This window comes from Rhipicephalus sanguineus, chromosome 2 (genome assembly GCF_013339695.2).
Source record: "Rhipicephalus sanguineus isolate Rsan-2018 chromosome 2, BIME_Rsan_1.4, whole genome shotgun sequence".
Taxonomy (NCBI): Eukaryota; Metazoa; Arthropoda; class Arachnida; order Ixodida; family Ixodidae; genus Rhipicephalus; species Rhipicephalus sanguineus.
Window position 1 is genome coordinate 136,692,226 of NC_051177.1, and position 24,171 is coordinate 136,716,396.

General features: G+C 47.1%; 1 long non-coding RNA gene across 1 annotated transcript in view; it reads right to left on the minus strand.

Moving 5' to 3' along the window:
- The window catches only part of LOC119381300 (uncharacterized), a 43,471-nt gene that overhangs the window by 10,344 nt on the left and 8,956 nt on the right, over window positions 1-24,171 (minus strand). Inside the window, exons 2-3 of the long non-coding RNA XR_005181368.1 lie at window positions 10,173-10,334; window positions 2,272-2,394 (exon numbers count right to left, since the gene is read on the minus strand). This is a non-coding gene — a long non-coding RNA (uncharacterized LOC119381300). The remainder of the gene's footprint in view (window positions 1-2,271; window positions 2,395-10,172; window positions 10,335-24,171) is intronic.

Consider the following 24,171-nt stretch of genomic DNA (forward strand, 5'->3'; position numbering starts at 1 on the left):
GCTACACTTCGTGATTCTCCGACACGGACCTCCCAAAGTCGTTATTAGTGATCGTGGACGCCAGTTCACGGCAGACGTGTTCGAAGAGATGCTTCGTCTCTGTGCTTCCAGTTTTCGGCACTCTACGCCCTATTTTCCTTAAACGAACGGTCTTACGGAACGCACGAACAGAACTCTCACAAACATGTTGTTCATGTACGTCGCATCAGAGCACAAAAACTGGGACGATGTTCTGCCTTTCATTACGTATGCATTCAACACCGCACAGCATGAAACTACCGGCTACAGTCCCTTCTTTCTTCTTTATGTTAGACCGCCACGCTATACACTCGACACAATTTTGCCATTTTTAGACCACGATGATCTCTGCATTTCCAAGACAATGTGCCGTGCGGAAGAGGCCCGACGTCTCGCTCATTTGCGCACTCTTGCTTCGCAAGAACGCTCGAAGTTACGGTTCAACCGCCGACGCCGACACGTGACATATGAACCTGGTGAATTCGTGTGGCTTTGGACACCAGTGAGAAAACGTGGATTATGTGAAAAACTGTTGGTACACCATGTTGTACACTATGTTGTTCTCGACCGCGTAAGCCAAGTGACGTACCGCGTTGCTTGCCTCCACGCCAATGGCCGACGTGCTGCAAAGACTGAACTTACACATATTGCCCGTTTAAAGTCATTCAATCCTAGAGAGACTGTTTGACTCGCCCGGCGGGCTTCGCCTGCGCGCGGAGAGATGTTAGAACCGTAGTTCGGGTATGTGCACCTGTGTGTAGTGGGTCTGGGCTTGATAGAGGTGAAGAGGAAGAAGACGTGCCTTGCGACAGCGACAACCTCGGTGAGAAACTCAAGGCCGCTGAGGGTACCGCTGCGTCGCGTTTCAATAAACCCCGTTCGTGGATGTAACAATATATATATATATATATATATATATCCCGAAGCGCGCGACCGGGGTTTCGACCCGGCGGCCCCTCGTTCCCAAGCGAGTCGCGTTAAACTCCTTCCTCCACGCAACATGCGCTCTCCAGCATACAAATGGCGAGCTATTTATATAGACGATTTAACACAGGCGGTAGACAGAGCCCTGAGGTGACAGAAACCGGGAGGTGGTGCAAAGGGCGCGCTTGAAACGTTTTCGGCCCGCTTGTCTGTCGCAGGAGTCGGGATGTGAGCGTCCGCCCTGTACTTGACCTTACAAGGTATAGTTGCCCGTGCTTATCTCCTGAGGGGAAGGTTTGTACATTTGCTTTAAAAAACAAATTCAGTTGAAGCTATAGACCGCATGAAGCTCAGTCCGCTCGCATAGCAGCTATGTTTGCTGAAGGGGTGACCTGCTGGCTAGAAGAGCCAAAGTAGGGGCTTGTTGCTTTTGCATAGTGGACACTTGTAGCGCGTTGATGAAACACAAAAGAAGGACGCACGAAAAGAACGCACAGGTATAGAGAGGACGAGCGTGAACTAACAACTGTGCGTCCTTCTTTCTACTTAAGCAGAGCACTGCCAGTGTCAAGCTGCTAGCCTTTCTGCGCATAAAATTCCAATGCTTAAATACAGCGCGCGAATTCAGTACGGGACATAGAACACTCACACAGCACACGACAACCGCTGACTCGAAACTATCTTCACTGTCGAAAAATGTTCCCACAATAAAGATTGTTGAGAGTTCGCGGCCGTCCTTCTTTTGTGTGTTCATCTATATTTCGTGCCCTATCTATATTTCGTGCCCTCCGCAGTTTAGTGTTATGAACCAACTAGCCCAGCAACAATTGCTTTTATATGTTGCTATCGCACTCGTTGCTCCGCCCTTGCGGCGAAACTGTCAGTGTTTTCTATAATATCGGCAGTGAAAATCTCGACTTGGTGATCTGCACACGCTCTCTTGCGGATAATTTGACATTTATAGATCACTATTTTATTCTTCTCTCTGCAACCCAGCTGTGCGCATGCGATACTTCTATAATATTTCATGTGACGCAATTTAAGTTTTTCTTTATAGACTATTTTACGGAAGGGTTTCGTTGCCGCCATACTGGGCTGTTAACCTTGCCGTGTTTTATCTTGAACAACCAAGCGAACAGTGTTACGGCGGGCGCATACACATGAAAATTGTTGGGTTGGTGCATTCGGCGTTTCCTGACTTTATCAGTTCGCGTCAGGGGCTACAAAAATAAGAAAACATTCGTTTAACAGCCCATGATGGCGGCGCCCATATGCCTTACGTAACAGTCTATAGGTGAAAGCAAAACCATTGAAAGGAATCCTTCTTACCAAACCTACAACAAGCATATCCGCTTCGACAACTAAAAATAGACGACTTTCGGTTCTCGGGGCAGCCATTTTTCGGCACACACTGCCTTTGGGCAAGGTGGCATAACCAAGACATGTCGAATACTGAAAAAATAAAAAAATGCGATAACTATATACTCTGCCCAAGGAACACACTATACATAACTATTCTCAATGATTTGCAAAGTGTATTTATTTAGACTATTTGACCTAAGGGTAGTACTGTGCAGTGACCTAAGGGCAAATATAAAGATACCGAACAAGGCGTTTACAGTTGACATTTTGCGTTTAACTGAATCATAAAAAGCTGCTCATTCTCTAGCGAGGTAAATATGGAAGTCGGGGCAGTGCAGCGCCATTGAGTGACTCGGGTAATTGCGCCCTACGCATGTTCACTCGACGGGGCCTCGTACAATTGTAGAATCCGGCCAAGAAGTAGCGTAGAGCGTCGAACATCGCTGAACTAAACTGCCATTAACGTACACATGGCTCAGGGAATTCACGCAGGCCAGGGCAATATTGCAAACGCTGTCAGGGGACTCAAACACAGCAGCCCGCCGATGTTTCGCTTGCGGCACGCGGCTTCACGGGCAGTCAACTGTCTGTCACCTTGCTAATTGATACTCGTATTATTTGCTCCCCTATTGCGATTAATAACGCTTTGATCGGGTAATCTACATAAACGGGACTGGTCTCAATCATATTTATTCGTGAATCGCCGCACGCGACCGCTGTGCCTTGAAACATCACCGCGGCAAAAAAGTGAACCTGTGTCGATGTGTCTCTTGAACCCTAACGCCAAATCAAATCCCTTTGAGAAATAGTCCATAACTGAGATGTGGGACATGTCTTCTTTCAATTGGCAGCGTCAGGTGACTCATTGTAAAAGAAGAAAGGAATTCTTGGCTAAAAGTATTGCTTGGTGAGGCGAGATTTGAACTCGCGTACCCACTATGCAAACCAGAGCGTCGTAACCACTCGGCTATCCAGGCACGCCGGCAGGGCATAGCAAGAATGGGCGAAATGGAAGTGTGCGTGAGGAGGAGGTAAAGGACGTGGGGAGAATTAGTACTCAGACAGAGAAACAAACAGATAACAAGAAAGAGAAAAAGTGAAATGAACAGAAAGAAAGGGAAGGAAGAATAAAAAAGGTAGAAGGCGAGGGAATGACCACAGAGAGAGAGAGAGATGGAGAAAGACAGAAAGGAAGAAAAATATAGAGAACGAAATGAAAGAAAGAGAGAAAAAGATATAAAGATGGAGAAGGAAATAGAGGGAGACAGATGGAGAGAGAAAGCAACAGACACAATAAAGATAGAGAAAACTTGGAGGACGCTTGATCTTCGCCTTCCAGCGTAGAGCGCAAATGCGTAATTGGGCTCTCTTCGCATCGCCTGCTCAAACGCCAGCGGAGCTTCGTGCCGCAAGAAAAGGAAGGTCTGCGCGCCGGTAAATTGGTCCTTTTAAACTATCCTTGAGTGCCTACTGCAAGTGCAGTTGCAAAGTGCCCATTACGACAAAATTCTCCTTTTGCGAGTTGGCGAAGTACCCACTGCGCGTCCGCAAGGCAATATGCGCCCCTGCACAGCTGCACGCGTTATTGAGGCTGTTGCTGATAATCATATTTAACCATGCCTGTGTGCTTTGTAATTGATGGGCCTTTGAACCATCCCCTCGCTGCGCTTCTGCCGCGGAATATTACACGTGTTAATGACGCCACTCGCACTACATAGCGTTCATGTAGCGTTTTTTTTTTTCGAATCAATTTAGAGCACAGCCGTGTATTTGTGGTAGAACTCGTGCTTTCCACGCAGAAGTCCTAGATTAGATTCCCAGTCCAACGAATTTATTTAACATTCCGCTATTTCCAGCTATCTAGAAGTTTAGCTCATCGACAACGCTTGTTTTTCGCTCACAACCGCTGACGCCGACACCGCAATTTCAGTGAAATGAGCTCTTTAAGGCTGTCGCGCTAAAGATGACACAAAAGGATACCAATGTAGAGTGTAGCAAGGTGTGAGAAAGAGAGAGGTGAGAGTGTAAAGGTCATACCAAGCCAGGGACAGCTATGTGGCTATCAGCTCTTCTGGGACCCAGCCTTGCGCTACATAGTGCAAGCCGCGCTAATTTTTTTAAGGGCGGAGCATTTTATGTGCCCGGCTCGTTGCTCGTCCATGAATCTCAGGTGGTGTGATCACGCTCACAGTAAAGCGCTCAATACATGCCATACAAGGCTAGGAATGCTGAGAGTCATATTAAAATGAACGGAGAAAGTCTAAAACAGTAAAATTAACAGAAATAACGGAAAACGTAATAACAATAATTGACCTAAAATCGCAAAAATATTTTCCGAAACATGCGAGTGACTCCGGCGATGCGCAAAAGAGGGCGCCACCACCTCGCCGAGCGAGCGAATGCCCCTCCCCTAGCGCTTCGCCGGCGCTGCGTCACTATATGTGATGGGGGGAAACAACCAGATGGAACTAGCTGCAGACGACGCGTTCCTCAACTGCCGTACCAAAGAGGAAGCCGATAAAGCGCATCAAAATATAGCCCACGTGTCGCACACCGTGTTCGTCACTCTACCTAGCAAAGTTGTACTCGTGACAGGGAAACCAACCATGATTACCTCAAACATTAGCGTCATCAATTGTTTGGCAAACGGAGCAGTGGGAACTCTACAAACGGAAAAAGCTGGGTGCCAAAACTTCGCACTTCCTTAGGTTTGATAGTGCTTGAGCTGGCATACATTTTTTTTATTCACACGCACGTTAACGACAAGCTACTTTTCGCGCATATACCTAACCTTGATAAGGTTTCTATTGCTATTTAACAGAAAAAACAGCAGACGGTGGTACCTGGACATTCAACTAACAAAAGAATCCACGAGAACCTCCTTTGATAATGATCTAAGTGACGCGTAAGTAATGCTAAACAGTTACTTCAAGAAAATAACATTCTCGATGTTGCCGCCCTTGCAAAATACAATCTCGCCACTTTTATTTTCAAATTAATGAAGAAATCTCATTGTCATTAATTCCTTCGTCATCTTTACTTAATACTAACCCAACTCGTTTCGTGCAGCATACCAACTTCATTCTGCCCAAAGTGCGAACTAATTATGGCAAACAAACAGTTCACTTTGCAGCCATATCATTGTGGAATACATTACCAGTTCTAATAAAAATCCAAAAAACCCATAAATTTCGCCATGAATTGAAAACGTTTTGCCCCGCCACGGTGGTCTAGTGGTTATGGCGCTCGACTGCTGACCCGAAGGTCGCGGGATCGAATCCCGGCCGCGGCGGCTGCATTTTCGATGGAGGCGGAAATGTTTGAGGCCCGTGTACTTAGATTTAGGTGCACGTTAAAGAACCCCAGGAGGTCGAAATTTCCGGAGCCCTCCACTACGGCGTCTCTCATAATCGTATCGTGGTTTTGGGACGTTAAACCCGAGATATTATTATTAATTGAAAAAGTTCTTGTTATGTGACATTCACTGTGCTGTATAACTGGTTTTTCGACTTGCCATCTCACCTCAAACTGTTGTTTTATTTTTTCTCTTTTCATGTTATTTGCACGTATATTTTTTTATTATCGATGACACATAGTTTATGACAACATCGTCTTTTTCTTGTATCTGTATCTCATTATTATTGAATTTTGTAATATTTTTATTCTTTGCTACTGTCGTTGCCAATCAAATATTTATGTTAATATTGCATAGGAGGTCCCATTTCAGTTTACACTACGGGACCTCCTTCTGTATATCCTTATCTTGTGCATTATGTCATGAATGAATAAAATTTGATTTGATTTGATTTGATTTGATTTTAAGGTTGCAGCCTTCCGTAGAACGTTTTACGGCGGCATTGAGTAGCGTTTTTCATCTTTTGTTCTGCTTTCGTGAGTGCCTCGAAAGGCACTACAGAACCCGAATCCCGCAGAAATGCATGTTTTGCATAAAATTTTTGCGAAGTCGGGATTTTCCATATGCGCAATATGCTCCATTCGGCTTTAAATCTTGCCCTAGATATGGCTTTTATTTCGCTACACCGAAAATCAACGAATCATTCATAGAATGTATTGCCCTTTACATTTGTTTTGCACCGCCGGTACAACGTTTTGCACCGCGCCTACTACTGGTGGCGCCAGAGCACCTGCGCTCCACGTCCTCCTCGAGCTGCATGACGCCCCAACCGCTGCTCACCTGGCGTTTCTCCCACATACTACCGTGTGCGTCACCGCTTCTACTGGCCTGACATTGCCCGCTCTGCGCCGCGTAATGTCAACGCCGACGAACTTTGTCAGTGCCGCAAGAAGCCGCCCGGAATTCGTGCCGGGTATCTTCGGCCTATCGAGACCCCATTGGAGCCCTTTTTCCGTGTCGGTTTGAACCTTCTCGGTAATTTTCCAACATCAACTTCAGGAAACAAATGGTTGTCGTTGCTACAGATTACGCGACCCGCCACGCAATCACACGAGCCCTGAAAACCAGCTGCGCCACAGACGTCGCTAACTTTTTTTACTTCGTGGTTTATTTCAGTGCATGGTGACCCACGGGAAATGCTTACACACCAAGGCCGTACCTTTCTTTCTCAAGTGATTAACGATAACCTGCGTTCCTACTCCACCCAGCATAAGCTCACGACCTTGTAGCACCCCATCGTGACTGGGACCTTGCACTGCCTTACGTGACGCTCGCGTACAACTCTCTGCAGCACGACAATGCTGGATACTCACCGTTTTATTTTTTTGTCTAGACGCGAACCAACTTTGCCATTGGACACCTTCCGACTGCCGCCGAGTCAACCACGGAATACACACACGACGCTGTTGCCCGCGGTGACTACACCCGTCAGCTTGCCCCCAACATATGATTGGCTTCCCAAGACACATAGAAGCACCGTTACAACGAGCGGCATCGCGATGAACGATTTCCAGCGGGTTTGCGCGTTCTTCTTTGGTCCACAACGCGACGTCCAGGCCCTTCTGAGAAGCTGGTTCCTCGTTACACGGGCCCATACCGTTTTCTTCGACAAGTGACAGAAGCTACAAGCGAAATCCTTTCTTATAATTCCGCAACCTCTTCTACTCTCTTATCCCGTGACGTGATCCATGTATCAAGGCTCAAGCGTTGCCCCCCCCCCCCCCCCCCGCCCTCTGTTCTTGCTCCATAGACGCCACGGGTCAGCGCTTTTGCAGCCTGGGGTTGTGTTGCGTGGTTTTCAACGACTGTAACAGTGCATAGTGACCTATATACTGAAAGGCGTCTGGGAGGAAGGTGAAGACGGCGTTGTGATCTGATATGTGGTTTCGAAGTGAGCCAGTGCTCCTATTTCTCCGTAACAGTATACATTAAGTTGAAATATGAGACGGATTTAGTTTCGCGTACGCGGAAGAGCTCACGTACTTCGAGCTCGTGTACAGGGTTGCCATTGGGTGTACTTCGATAGGCGTCATAATTGTAGCTTAATGTAGGCAATGTAGCCTTTACATTTAATTTCATCGCCAAATCGAACATTGGCCTATTATAAGTGAATTATTAAACATGAGCTGCATCTGCCGAAACATACGCATGCCCATAAGCAGTTTGTCTCTGGTGCAGTTATTCGCCACAGAAATTGGATAAGCCTTAGTAACCGCCACTGTTCCACTAAAAATGAAGGAGCGACCGTGGGCAACCATTAATGTGGCACAGAAATTGGGCGTATCCCACTACCAACCACTGGTCCACTGAGTTGTCGCGAAATGAATATAGGAAAAATAGGCATGCCGCTAAAACGCCTTCTCTGTATTGTGCACGAAGCACCAAGGCAAGCCACACATGCTCTCATTTCTTAAACTTTAAGATGTCATTCAATGGGACGACACATGTAACAGCAAAAAAAAATTGGTGAAGCTTGCACGCACCCGTGTGAGGCTTGACACAGCGAAAGAAGACAATTCCGAAGACTAATCTGGTTGCTGGTAGGTTCTTTATATACTTAGTCTAGGCGATGAGGGCGGTTTGTAGGTTGCTTCTAGGTTTAGCGAGGCCTTAGCTAGGCAATGCTAGGTTCTTTCTACGGTGATTATCAGTGCAGAGATTTTCTAGGTAAACCACACACAGTCACAGACAGGACACGGATGTCCAAACACCATAGGCAGAAACTTGCGCTGCAACCAAGCGATCGCACTTCTCATACAGTAGCAGAACCGACATGGTTGTTCAAACTGCAGACACATGAGCTCGCGCTGAAACCAAGCATTCGTACCTCTCATAAATCTATGAGCAGCTCGTCGTTGGGGTAGGCCTTCAATCACTTCGGGGTCTTTTGCAGCCGCCGTTGCCTTCCCTGTTCCATAGTGTTGGGCTAACTGTTGCCTTCTTCCTATTAGTGGTCTAGTGTTGTGTAGTGGGATTCTACCAATTTCTGTGGCACATGCCCGGTTATGATGATGATAGTTTTCTGAGTGGCCGCACAAATTCCTAGGGCGTATGTCCGTTTGCTGGGCTGTTTCCTTCTTAATTTTTAGTGGACGAATGCTGAGTAGTGGGATTTTCCCAATTTCTGTTGCACATATCTGAAAAGCCGCACAGGATAGGCCACGCAGGATCATCATCATCATCATCATCATCATCATCAGCCTGTCTACGCCCACTGCAGGGCAAAGGCCTCTCCCATATGTTCCGCCAATCAACCCGGTCCTGTGCTTTCTGCTGCCACGCAGGTTAGGGCGCATAAGTTACGGCTGCCTTAAATTAAAAGAGGCATGGTACTCAAATGAAAATCTTTAGTGGAGCATAGGCAACATTCAGAAACGACTTTCTGTACCTTTTGTGAAAATTCTGTGGCTTTCCGTACCATTCATTAAAATTCAGATCCACATTTCACGTCTTCGTTAGTAATACACTTTCACTGGGTGGAATCGCTCCGTGCTAAACCCTGTGATAAACAGCCGGGGCGCGCGTTTAAGCATCGCTGCTCAACCATTTACACATGGTGCAAGCGCGGTGATATTTACTATTGAACAATAGATATCACCATTTTGAATGACCAATTCCATGGAAGTGGGAGCGCATATTTTCTCTATTCTTTCGTCTTCAAGCCGCAAATAAGTACCAAATAAATACATTGTGGTAAATTCAGTGCGCCTTCATATAGACTACGTAGAATGGAGTTCTTGCCAGATAGAAAGCAAATATGGAAGATTCCAGCCTAAAACTCGGTGAGGAACATTATTCGTAGTAGCAGTTTTTCCTTCAAGCTGCAGATCGAATTTTGTTTATAGAGTTCACATAATACCAGTCCAATTTTAGACAGTGGAATGTGCGTGAAAATGAACAGCCCCGCTTCATTTTGTTGGGGACCTCTATTTTTGTCAAGGTCACACAAGAACAACCGTTGCGCCACAGAAATAGAAACTTGCGCGTAGCACCAGCATAAATAGCGGCTACTGCGAGAATCGGGTTACTGATGCGTTTGCCAACACGCGCGCAACTTCTCCACTCCGCATATGCCGGCCCGCCGCGCGTTGCGTTGCCCTGCCTGGCTGAGCACCAGCCGCTTGAGGGGGAAGGACACGCTCACGCACCGGCTGACAGGACAGAAAAGCTTGCAAACTGTGTTTTATCTACAAATATTAAGAAAATGGCGACCTCTTGCGACAGAACACAAGCTCCAACGTAGCCAAAATGTAGCCATACAGCGAGCCTGAATTATCCGTCGCCAGATGGGGATGTAATGTAGACAACCTGGGGCAAAATAGCCATTAACGGCAACCTTGCTCTTGCATCACTGAAATGCGTATACTGAAATGCGTATACGAATGCAATTTATATTATTTTAGAGTCTTACTTCTGACACAAGAAATATATTTACATGCACATGAATACTCACAAAATCCCCAAATTCCGGAGTGTTCAGTCGTCGCAGAAAGATTCCTCGCCGCAGAAACATTGTTCGCTGATTCTACTGATACGTCTTCTTGGGGCGCATGGACTGGATCATCACTTTCGTAGTAAATTCGCTCAAAAGTTTCACCACTCGTCTTTGTCACTTCTGCGGCAATTCCAGAAAGGCAAATTAATTTTACCAAAGTGGCATACGACCATTGCCCTTGCAATTAAGAATATTATTTTTCTTTTTTGGGCCATTCCCTTAAACTCGGAGAACATACCGCATTGTTAAATGTGTTACTGCAAATAAAATATGTCGATGCTAGCTTTTCTACAGCGCAAGAATTTTCGCATTTAAAATGAAGAGTCATTTTACCGGAGTATCCGAAGTGATTATATTAAGGCAACGACATGATGTTCTGAAAAATTTAACTTTGAGCATCATCGGCCACAGTACATCGACCGGCGACCAGCGCGCATCTCCAACAACCAGTGACCTTATTATGAAATCATTGAACCAGGTCACATTAATACATTAAGAGAATAGACGAATTGTCAAATCCATGCAGTTTAGTTACATCCTCATGGATCTTACATTTTAGGTCTTGCCATGTGATCGCGCGTACAGGTTACAAAATAGAACCTTACTTCGAAAAATTCTCCGTATAATTTGAAATCCAAGTACAATGCACGGCATTCGACGTGTCACCAAACTTAATGATGGGGCACCTCGTTTATGACAAAGGATAAAGAGAGGATAATTTTGTAATGTTTTCAAACTTCAGCAACGCACAGGTGTAATGCCACTTTTTCCGGAAACTAAAATGCAACTAATAAAGGAGCACTGTTGACATCCACGAGCAGCAATGTTCAGTAGCATTTGCATATTTCATTCAGTGTTAGTGTGCAAACGAGAATAAAACGTGTCCGTTTTCCACCAACTTCTGTGAAGTGATATGATATCTAGGACGCTAACGATCATTTCTTACTCAATTCCCCTGAGTGGCCTTTTTTTGTTAGAGGCCCTATAACACGGGCGGAATGATGATGAGTGGGGCGAAGCTCCGGAGGGAATCATCGGTAAATCGCGAAAGTTTTCCGTGAAATTCGCCAAGCACATCATATATAGAGTGTTCAAAACCGTGTATATATTAAACATCAAACTCTTATTGTACTGTTGGTTTACGTGGTCCCTTTATTATCACCGCTTTGAGATCGGTGAAATGCATGGAAAGTGTCAGCTCCCGAGCGAAAGAGAAAGCGCGCCAAAAGCGACCACGTTCCCCGCTCGCCCTGTGAGAAATAACGGCAAGGCTAGAGGGGAAGACACGACGCGCGTAGCGTTCCTCTTCGCGTTCCACGACGCGAGGTCGGTAGCATGACCAACGAAAGCCAACGGACGCGATCGTGCAAGCGCTCCGGCTTCGCGAACAATGCACGGCGTATACTGCACATAAAGCGTCCCAGAACCAAACATCTTGATCAAGGTGTGCTTTGCGTTTTCGTAGAAATAATTTTGTTATCATGCACATTAGGACGAAATGTTGAAAGCTCACTAGAGTATATCGCCCGCAAGTATGCCTTTGGTGTGATTAAATCAATGAACACTACGATGTTTTGTAAATTATGATATCTAGTGAATTGCTCATATAGTGAGTAATTCCTTAAAGAGCTGGCTACATACATACTACTACTCTCTTGTACTACTACTACAGAGGAAGGAACGACCCACACCCTAAGGAGCTTCGCCCCTAAAAATTGAAGAGACCGTAAGACCGTAACTGCATACCTGGCAGCTACATTCCACTTCATACATCAGATGCAACGCTGTGGAAGTTATTCAAGAAGTTCGGCCAGCAAAATGCTAAAGTCCGCGCGTCTCGCGCTTGGATTTTGACGTTGTAAACGTGGCTTCCGTGGTTGGTTCTGGCTGCGTGCTACTGGAACTTACCGTGGAGGTCGGAATATGAAAACACAGACGCTAAGCCATCCACAAGATCTACAGACTACCGTATAAAATCGGAGTTTGTTTATTTAAAAGCAAAAACATGTTCATTTATTACTGAGACTAAAAACCGAACGGGAATCACAATATGGGTCGTAAAGTATTTCTTTTTTCGAACGCATTTACTGCAAGGAGTCTCGCTGACTTTCATAGCATTGCACCTGATGTGTTGTACGACAATAGTTATCCGGCCAACTGGAAGTGGAGTAACGGACTTGAATATGCTGGCGTTGAATTTGTTTTTATTATTATTAAATGCGAAGCATTTCTTAGCGAACCTCGGGCACTTTAGCCGTTTCAATCTATCTATCTATCTATCTATCTAGCCGCCTACGCCTGGGCGCTCTCCTGTCGTCTCCATAACTTGTAATATACCAAATTGGCCTAGCATGGGATCAGTGTATGTCGAACACGATTCACTGGCCATTACATGAGTACGCAAAATACCTGTCGCGTACGTCATGAAACCCTTTCTCTCAGTCACGTGTGGCACATACCCGTAAACAAGAGTTAATGTTATGCGGGTATGCGCCACAAGTGATACAGAGTCTCAACCATCAGAATAACCGTGAACACACACAATGACGCGCAAGGAAAGTGATAATAATAATAATAATTGTTGGGGTTTTATGTCTGAAAACCACGATATGATATGAGAGACGCCGTAGAGAATGGCTCCTGAAATTTTGGCCATTGGGTATTCTTTAACGTGCACCAAGATCGCACAGAACACGGGCATCTAGCATTTTGCCTCTATCCAATTGCGACACGCCGCGGCCGGGATCGAACCCGCGACCTTCGGTCAGCAGCCGAGCACCTTAACCGCTACACCAACCCGGCGAACGCAAGGAAAGTGAGGAAACTGAAGACAGAACACCGCTGGAAGATGCTCAAGTACCATCCACGCGTCCACATGGTCCGCAACGTGGACCACGGGGATTACGCAAAAACCGGCGTCACTGCTTCCTTCAATAAATCTGCTGAGACAACCAGGCCTCTCATCATTACCGGTGTCTTGACCATTGACTTATCAAGACCGAAAAATGCTTGGTCCTTATATTGCGTGAAAGCCGGATTGGATGTGGACGGGCCTCAAAAGACCTCGCTGCCGATTCCATGACAGGAGGCATCAAAGATCATTTCATAGTTAGCGGCATCAACGATTTCCACCAGCTGTACTATACTTCGCAGTTAACTACACTAGACACCTCGTAACCGGGTCATGAACGGATCCGATTAACAAGTCCGGTCCAGCTGCTGGTGCTCACTGATCACCGTGATGATGACCTTGTTCGAGTACTGTCAGAACACCTTCTACACATACACACGGGTTCGCGAAACGTGCGTGCATTCTCCCGTCATAACGGACAAGTATAAGCATTACAACTGTAACTGTGACTGTAACGTACGTGCAGTGCGCCTGCGCGTGCCATTCGGCTGTGTATATATCTAGGGCAACTTTCCTGAATGAAGCTTAGTTGCGACTTGCGCCTGTCCTGTGCGTCTGTGTTGCTTCGTTGGCCTGTTCGGATTCGCGCTATCCAGTATTGATGAATATAAGCCCTACATATCAGTTTACTGCGTCTGGTGTTCGTAACACCCATGTGTCTGTTGCTGTCGCTACGCAACTGTAAACAACTGCCTATATAATAGTATCGACTCTTCAACATATGAGTGCGTATACCACTTCCATATTTCTCTGGCGCCATTCCGTAACGTTTCGTTCAATGTGTCACCATCCCGCGCACGCTTCGCATAACATCGATTCCCACGACACGTGGTATCTGCCAATTTTTTTTTAAATGTGACGTATTCAATTAAACGGCGACGGCGACACCAGCGGGAGCTTCTTAGACGGAAATTTATATTGCAAAACTTGGCATGACGAAAACGATTATTTCGAAATATTAGTCGAAGCACCTCGATGCCATAAAAGAGAATTAGCAGGCCTTCTGTCTAGGTTGCGCCAGTTTACTCCGTGGGTAAGAAACGCGGCTTCTGAGCGTTTGCAACTCTATACTACCAAGTTTTTCATTTCGGGTTATTTGTGCTGCTTATATATTATTAAGACTAAGACGAAGTTGGAATTCAGGCGAGAGCTTGCGCAGACAAGAACGACGTGAAAAACGCATGCTTGTGAAAGCGAGAACGAGGGCGACGTGACATAGCGGTAATGCCATCTCCCTCACACAACACCTGGTTCTTCACCAATGTTCCATTTGCCCCGCTCAGCCTCGTAGGATGGCGCACAGTATCCTTCGCATAGACACGCACGTGTACCGACTCGCAGGCGGTGCCCCATACCTGCTCATGCGCACGTAAATTTTGTATTGGCTCCTCACACTACTCCGCTCCGCGCCTCTTCCGTCATAGTCGGCGTTACTGTCGTGTTGTTTCCGTGCTTTCAAGCCTACCTTTTTGGAGCTGCATATGACACACCCCTTGACACACCTTGATTTCTTCCGCTCGTTTTCCGTATGCCAAAACCCATAGTGCCATCTAAAGACCAGTGGAAGTATTAACCTTAATACATTACTTCTTCCACCACTCATTTCCGGCCACAAGAGATTATATAACTCTAATGCTTTAAACGTGTATTCAAAGCATTAAACTGAAGCATTGCCCGGGTGAACGATCGAAGAACTAATGCATTAAAATGATCGAAACCGTTCATGGTGTTGTTTGCACGTCGCTTGAGCCCAGGCGCACAAATGGCACGGTCGTGGAGCAGCGCGCCTATGAAGAACGACGAAAGAGAGATACCGGAGCACGCCTTCAGCTGCGCTGCAGCGCTGTAGTGCGTGTAATGCTGAACTGAGGTGAATGCAAAAGAATGATCGAAATTAGTGAATTCCATAGTTCGCGAAGAAGCAATACACTTTCACAGACTGCAGTCATCTCGAGTTTTTCTTTTATCTGAGCTTTGTTTAACTCCTTTCTTCGTTTACCTATGACGCTGCTCCGCACTCCCTTATGAAGTGCAGACGCTGTTTCACTCTCAATCAATATTTCACCCTTCCTCCCACTACTACTCCTACTACTGCTACTACTTACTACTGCAGTCGGCGTTTAGCTTAGTTCTCGAAGCCTTTGTGTTGTAGTGAATAAAGTGCTTAACGCTCGAATACGAGAGTTTTCTTGATGATCAACCCCTGCGTACGAGAGAATATGCACAGTTCGCGTTGTGAACGGTTTTGAGGGGATGCGCTAGTGTGGTGGCTGCTGTATCTATGTGTAGTAGTAGGGTTTCATGCACGCACACTCCGTAGGATTACATATGGGCCAAAATAAATATGGGCAGATCAATTTTTATAGCAGCAAATAGATTGATGTATCGATGCAAACGAAAAATATTGAAGTGTGCTCTGAGTCCCTTAAAGCTTGGCACGCCGAAGCAAGGGCCCGTCGCCGCTCGTACTCCCGTCGACTGACACGTCTAGCGTCGAAATGCGCGGCTTCCTCCTGGGAGTACGCAATTTCTTAGGACGCTCCATGGCTGTTCTCTGGTTCGTTCTTAATTTTATTATAATTTACTTATTTCTTATTTTCTCCTATATGTTCTGACGATAATTTCCCACTAGAATGCTAATTAGCAGTCTATAGACGTGCCTCGGCACGATCAGAAACAGCCAGGCTATGCACTCTAGAACGGAGGTTGCGCGCGGTGTCTCCGTCGATGGCGTGGCTTAGCTACTGCGCATTCGTGGCTTGGCGAGGTGGCACGGTGTGTGGTCGCGATGCTTGCTTCCTCTTTCTTTATATCTTAAGTTCTCTCTTTTTACACCCACGGCTTTAAACTGCCATGGGCGCTGCGCGCAGTGGTCTCAATCCCAGAGCGCAGCCTTGCATGACGTCAGGCCAGCTGCGCTCTTTGCGTCGAATGGCTTTTAACTGCCACGAAACTGCCATGGTACCATAGCACCGTTTCACGTGAATGCAACCACATTCACGACTAGTGGCACAGCTCCATCCCGACAACTAACGCCCAAGACCCTGATTTAACCGTCCTGGTAGCTGAAGTTGTCAACATATATCTGGACCCAGCATATCGCAAATCGTGCGCACACATGGCATCAACAAGCACATAATACCTCTTCCTGTGTGGCAACAACATGGCAACAACAAGCACATCTTCCTGTGTGCGTCGTCTTGATTTTTGCGCTGTTTAATCCCATGGATTCATACCAACTGGCCCAGCTATCTACACTGCCACATAATAAATACTGGTACTCGACATACACTTTTTTCGAAGCATCGTAAGTTGAGGGGAGGAACGGCGAGTAATGGGGTAAACTACGCCTATGCTCATGCATACATTACCACAATGCGCTTCAGCAACACGGGAGACAGAGGTTCGTAGCTTGAGCCGTGAACGCACTCGAAGCAGAAGGCGGAGCAGAAACACTGTTGGTGTATGTAGTGGCTACACTACGCCGACAACCAGCCGTCACACGCGAACACGTAGCGAAAGCCGAAGAAGGTAACTGCGTCTAGGGCGACTTCTCGATGCTAGCGTGGCCTGCGCTCTTCACTGGTATCGAGATGCCTTAACTGCGTCGTCGCGAAATCGCTCCCTATTGGCGTTCGTTAGCGTCATGACGCTGTACTTCAGTTCCTTGCTCACAGATGACCATGAGCATCATGCGAGACAGATTGTGTGAGAGATATAAGGCGCGTTTGTGGAGCATAGTACATGAGCGTCCATTTCGCCATGGGTGACGCCACCCAGCACGCATCGTCGCGAACCAAAAGGTCAGGGTTCAATTGCCGGCGACGGAACTTTTTCTCTTAGTTTTTCTTTGTCATCCGTTAGTGTTCGTTTTTTAACGTCCTATCCGTGGTGTCGTGGTGTGAGCCGCATAATACTGCCCTGATAGCCGCATGGGGCCCGTGGTCGCTGGTAGCCCAGCCCTGGCCAAGACCATAGCGAATATAGCATTTTAATTTTTGTGCTTCTCTTATCGGCATATTCATGATGAAACTGATCGTAAAATACAAGAAGAGCGACAATGGTCGAGCGCTACTCGCAATTCTCTTAACAGCCTAATTGTGTTGTGCGCACTGCTTGGTGTTTTAGGAAAGAATGAATTTTGTTGAGTATTTGCTGGTTATGTACGTCAGCTAAAGGTTATAGTCAATTTACACATTTTCTAAAGTGCGAGTTTATCAAATGCAGAAACATAGGACTTAAAAGTGCCAGTATATTTCACACAGTGATATATAAACACGCTGTTATATAAACGTACAGTTATAAAAAAAAATACAGCATATCGACGGGTGAATGATGACGAGCTTGGGCGCAGCTCCTCAAGCAATCATGGTCTCGGGATTCGCTTCTCGTTGAGCCTGTTTCGCAGCGGCGTCCTTGGCACGCACCGCCAAGCAAGCGCTGCGAAACACTGCCGCCGAGCAAGCGCCCGCCGCTGCGCATCGTCCATGCTCCGCCAACGTTCCGACCCGTACGGCGACGATCCAGGAGAATGAGAGGCGCTCGCTCCCCGCGCATCCCCGCGCAGCCCGCGCAGCAGCCAATCGGAGAGCAGCGGCACTTCCAGCGCCATCTAGTGTCGATTCACACAAGCGCCATATTGCACACAATTCTATTGGACCAACGCCATCAAGGAAATGAGACGAGAAATGGTGATGACGACACAGATTGTGTACAGCGCCATCTAGAATATCCCCTGAACTGCAGTTTGTATGTACTTCTATATGACAGCGCCATCTATTGCATCATACGGGAGATCCGTTTACGCCGGCAACGGAGACGTGACAAGGTTAGACTAGAGGAGCTACGCCCCTAAAACATTTTCTTTGTGTGGTCGGATTTATAAACAACGAACATCGGTGTGACAATGTATTTCACTGCTATAAGCCCGGTGTCGGCAACCTGCGGGCCGCGAGGCTGTATTATGCGGCACCGGGCGTAAGGTCATAACACCCCCCTCCCCTAAGTAACCAATGAGCACCTCCACAACTTTCTGCGCCTGTCGGCCACCAACCTGAAAGCCTGTTTCACATGACAGCGATTTTGCTCCAAGAATGAAGCGGCTGCCGTCGCAGGAGCCCACAAATAGGTTTTAACAGCGACCAAAGGACGCTGCGATCTTCGCTACAGATGAAAAAATTCGCTCGCGACAGAGCGTCTGCCCAAGGTCAACCAATAAGGGAGCAGTGACGTGAGGAGCACGTGACTGCACGGGTAGAGTTGAGGAGTGGGCGCGCGCGCCGGGAGAAACTCGCTTTCCTCGCAGACGACATCCGCTGCAACGACGTAGCAGTGTAGAAGTGCCGTTCGTTTCCTTTTGTTGTTCTCTACGGCGCTTCCATCAAAGCAGACAAAATCGTTTGCACGCGCCATTTTTGTTTTTCAACACGAATGTGTTTTATGCCGGGGTCCACCAAGACTTCCGTGACGTAGTTCCGTCACGGAAATGACGTAGAAAAAATTTACACGATCATATGTCAAAGAAAAAAGTTCCTTCAACCCCCATTGAACCCACGAACGCTCGGCCCGCAACCACAGATGCCGGGCACGCAATCCACTGCGCCATGGTCACAGACTCTAGAGGCTTTACAAGCGCGCCTTTTATTTCTACCACTCTCCCGGTCGGTGGGGCGGTGTTGCCCTCTAGGAGCGCTAAAGTATTTCGTCATTACTGTGGTCTCCGCGATTAGCACCTGCAACGCGTTACACGTCCGTCCCATTCGGCGCGTTTTCAATAGAAGTTCAATTTTGTCAATGCCTTAACACACCGCGAGGTGGTGACCTTACCCCAGCGTCGTAAAAGCGTCGGCCTCGCTCATAGCATCACGCTAATCAAATAAAAAATAGCTCGGCGACGCGCGCCTGCCTCACCTGGCTGTAACACCGCGTTCCCCGCCTAGGCACTTGCCCCGAGAAAAATCGCAGATGGGCTACCGGGGCAGCAGGACGCGCTCTGCGTTTCCCTCTAGTCCGGTCGTGGTGTTCAATTACATTTTAACATGCCGCGGGATGGCGATCAAGTTCAGCATCCAATATGCCACGCTCTTCTGGCTGTCACAACTTGTTCTCTGATTACGCTTCCACCGTTAACTATTACAGCTACCACAAGGGTTTGATTAATCATTTAACATGGACCTTAGTCGTCGGGATGTAGATCTACCACCAATCATCAAAGGGGTGGCTCACGTAAAACAGTGATATAAATATAATAATTTATCTGGAGTTAACGTCCCAAATCCCACGATGTGATTATGAGGGATCGCCCGTAGTGGAGTTGCTCCGAAATTTCGACCACCAGGGGTTCTGTAACGTGCACCTGAAGCTAAGTACGCGTTAAACGGTGTTATAGCTGCCAGACATTAATACACATTGTGCAAACTCTCTTACATCAATGTGCAGTAAACATTCGGTTACTTCTGTAAGGGCACGCTTTACTTTCGTGTTATTCCAATTTCTATGATGGAGAGATGAACAATATTTTTTTTACATTTTTATCGAATCGTGGCACCAACATAGGTCCGGACATTCTTGTTCTTGTTCTTGTTTACTGCTCTGGTCCAGCACTTTCGAATAGTTTGCTGTTTTTCTTTTTTTGAATGGCCATGTACCCCGAAGACGAAAATTGCCGCCGCCTCTTTTCTGGAATGCCCATAGGCGAAGAGAGAGACGAGCTCCTTCACAAACCCACAATATAGTCGAATGGGCCGCTTGCATGCGGTTGCCAGCACAGACGGCGCACCAACGCCTTGCGGCATTCGAGAGCAAAACCCACCGAATGCCCTGTGAAAGCTTAAAACTACCAAAACCAATTTTTAGATGCGAAGTATCTTATGGCGGAGTTCAATCCGGGGGTGGTGGTGTGCGGCGTGACGACCCTTACTGGGCATGCGCATACCCTCTGCACCTCTCCTCTCCACCTTCTCTCTCCTCTTTCCCCCTCTCCACTTTCCCTCTCCCCTCCCCCTTTCTACTCTTCCTCTGAAACGCGGGCTAGACATGCCGAAATTCTGTCCTGCGCAATGCCGCGATGAGCACCAGCGCATGCGCGTCCCCTCCCCCTCTCTCTCCTCTCCTACGCTGCCCCCCTCTCGCACGCCTGCCGACTGCGTTCCCCGCTCGCCCTGTGGGAACTAACGCCCAGGCTAGAGGGAAGACAAGACGCGCGTAGCGTTCCTCTTCCTGTTCCACGACGCGAGGTCGGTACCATGCCCAAAGAACGCCAACGGATCGCGATCGTGCAAGTGCTCCGGCTTCGCATCGCCTCATGGTCCCCTTTAGCGGGAAATGGTGTAATTTTTTCTTTTTCTTTTCTATGGCCAAGTGTATTAATGAGCCTGCAAGAATACTTGCGTGGTAAAAAAAAAGCAAGCTTGAACAGAAATAAACGTGAAAATCGAGCACCGAAGTAGAAGGCTGGTGAAACTCGCAACCAAAACGCACCAAAACAAGCGAACACGGAGAAAGGAAACCCCCAGGTAACGGGCACTTTGCACAACCATCACTGCGCATCGTAGAGGCGCGCGCAGCGCAAGAGCAGTGATGTGAAACGAATCCGCGTCCGAGCGTCCTGGTGCCGCTCGATCACCGCGGGTCCCCGCCTCTCAGTCGCTCGCTTGCGAAACAGGCTAAATGTAGATATTGCGAGTTCGCTAAGGATGTTCAGCTCCAGAAGTCACATTCAGAGCTCATTTTTTGCTTGTACACTATGTTTATGCACTGCTACCTTGCGACATGCGTGCTGAAAATAAACATATCTTTTTGTGTTTTCTACGTTATTATTGTCAATTTGCCCATTTGTCTTTCTGTTTATCTGCAAAGCCTCTCCACCCCCCCACACACCCCACATATATTGCATTGCGGCCCCAGCCGTGTCGGCTTCATAAGTCTTGGCCCTCCGCCTCAAAAGGTTGCCGACCCCTGCTATAGAGAGATTCGTTTCGTTCTGCTGCTCACATGGCTGATATGGAAGAACGTATAGCAGTGTAGTGAACAAAAGGGAAGCGTTGAGTGCAGTGTGCCATCTTGTTTGGTGATTGTGTGATTTCCATCTCATCGTAAAATGTAAAAGCCTTTTGCTTGAAACAACTTTGTAGAATCATGATGCTTCTGCTATTAACATTAGGAATCAAGGATGTCTTCAATGCGCTAGATTATAATAAATAATTTGTCATTACTGATGCCACGCACACTAACTGTGCCCGATTGTGACTACTTGCCGAGTGGTTGTTATGTAGGCACTACAAAATATAATAGTTAATCACGGGAGTCATTCGGCAATGGCTGCACTGACCGAGAAAAGTGATAGTCAGTAGTAGTAGTAGTGGTAGTAGGAGTAGTAGTAGTAGTAGTATTAGTAGTAGTACTAGTAGTGGTTGCAGGAAAGTCTAATTTTGCTGCGTTTTTCTTGTGAAGTCCCACTAGGTGGAGCGCTCATTACACGGCTCAATTTGCTCCAGCTATTCGGCTGACCCGGTCAATCACTCGCCGCTGGTCGTCCCGCTGTGCTAGAAAGAGCGGCTTCCCACAGGGAATGAAAAGGATTGAGTGTCCTAGGTAGGCCGGGCGCTTTGTCGCATTCCCACGTGGAATGGCAGAAGCTTGGGTGTCCTCCACAGAAGGGACAACGGTCAGGATAGTGAGAAAGGGTAAAACGTGTGGCGAAGTGCAAGGTTTGGGAACGTGTTAGTTTGGAGCTGGCGCCAAACGGGAACAATGGCATGGATGATGCTTTACGTATGGCGGAGAGAATGTTTTACAGGATAGTCTGCAGTGCTTTAGTATGTGTTTGTTTATGTGACTGATATCGTTTCCCCCCTTAACTGGGTTGTCCTCGCTTTACGCTGGCGCCTGGACGGTGAGTAATAATAACTGCATAGATTTTACGGCCCGAAACCACAATATGAATACTAAGGACGCAGTAGTGGAGGCATTCGGACATTTAGAGTATCCGAGCATCGTTAACACGCACCTAAATATAAGGACACGGGCTATTGACACAGAAATGCGGCCACCGCGGCGGAGATTTGATTCCGCAAACTTCGGGCCAGCAGTTGAGCACCATAACCATTAGACCACCGTGGCAGTTGCCTCGAGGGTGATGCCTCAGGAGTGCGCATGAACGCGCTCATTTCCAGGGATAGACGCATGCCCAGGCGTCCAAACAAGGTCTACTAACAAGACGTCTTTTTTCCGGTGAAGGATTTCTTCAGCAGCCAGGGAGATACGGTTTTGCGCATACACTTTTACGTGCTTGCTGGCATTCGGTTATGGTATTTGTTATCTTATTGAGGGTTGAGTGCTAGCAGCGCAGGCTATGCCACATTCTTCATTTTACGTGTAATTGTCAGGGCATATTGTTGCTGATAACGCAGCTTTGTCCTTGCAGTTGGCCATCGCTGCCACTTTTGCCAAGAGGTTAGGATTGAGGGACAGTGCTAACAGTGCAAGCTATGGCAAATTCTTCAACTTACATGTAAGTGTCAGGGCATATTGTTGCTGATAAACGCCGCTTTGTCCTTGCAGTTGGCCCATCGCGGCCACTTTCCCAAGAGGTTAGGATGAGGGTTGAAGTGCTAACAGCGCAGGCTATGCCATTCTTCGACTTACGTGTAATTTCAGGCCATACTGTTGCTGATAACGCAGCTTTGGTCCTTCAGTTGGCCACGCTGTCACTTTGCCAAGCGGTTAGGGCAGTCTGAGGCGTTTCGTATCAAAGTATCAACACTGTTACCGTAAATAAGCGCAGTGTCCTATCACATTCCACACCTTAAGGTTTTATGGATGCTTCTTCAAGGTATGCATGCCACTCTGACGAACGCTCACGTTGGGTATGCTAATTGTTGAGGACGCGCCTTCCAGTCGGTGTACACTACAGTCCTTTGTAACCTGTTCTACCCTCTGGGCTTCCATAAATTCTCTCATAAACTCATCTATTCACAGCTGCAAATATTCAGGATACTCATGCGTAGATAGGGATGCCTGTGACCATTTCACTGTTGTGCACATAGTGACGGAGATCATGATGACGTTAGCTGTTAGGGTTTGTGTTTGAATGAGTCAGTGGTCAGTGGCATGATAGATGATGCGGCTTATGATTAGGGCGCATGTGCTGCAAATTACGCCCGATTATTGTTGGGAATGGCGGTTGCTGGCTACCCTGTGGATCATGCGGATACATCATTAATATGCTTTTGAGGGCTAAGCCCTGAAGACCTAGCTTTGACCGCCACTGCGCCATCCGCGTCAGCAAAACCAAAACTGAATTAAATATATCTGAGAACAAAATAAGTACATGAGAGGGCCCACCGAAAAATCGAAAAAAAAAAATACACGAGAGGATGCACAGAAAACCGAACAAAAATCGAAACTGTATAAAACAATAAAACATCTGTGGAAAAATACGCGACAGCGCGCTGAAGTAAAAGTGTACGAGATGGCACTGCGGTGCACACCCTCTCACAACGGAGAACACACTGCAGTGAAACTATCCAACCGAGCCGTCATCTTGACAGTATACCTGGTTCCGAATCTCTCCCGAGGCAGCGTAGAAAAGTACGTCGATCTAGCAATCAGCGATTACGAAACAAAGTACAAGAACAACCCCTTCGTGCTAGTCGGTGACTTTTACGTTGACATCACCGACAACGACTGGCTTGTGCAGTATATGACGTCTCGATAGGCTCTACGATGCATTTCGCATGACTGCAAACAGCCAACAACCATAAGGGGGACGTGCTTAGACCTTGTCTTTGCCAATTTCAGGTTAGATTTGATTGAAGAACTATTTCCTCTGCACTTCACGGATCATAAAGCGGTGATAATGAAAAGGAAACGAAATCCAGAACTCAACAGGACATGCTAACTATGACAAATAAATGTTTTTTCTCTACACACGTGTTGTCACGTATTTGCGTGACAAAGAGTGGACAATGTCACGGGTGATTCCAGTTTACCAAAACAATCCGAGCTGCGCCCCACTCTTCAAAATTAACTTCGTGGATATGCGTG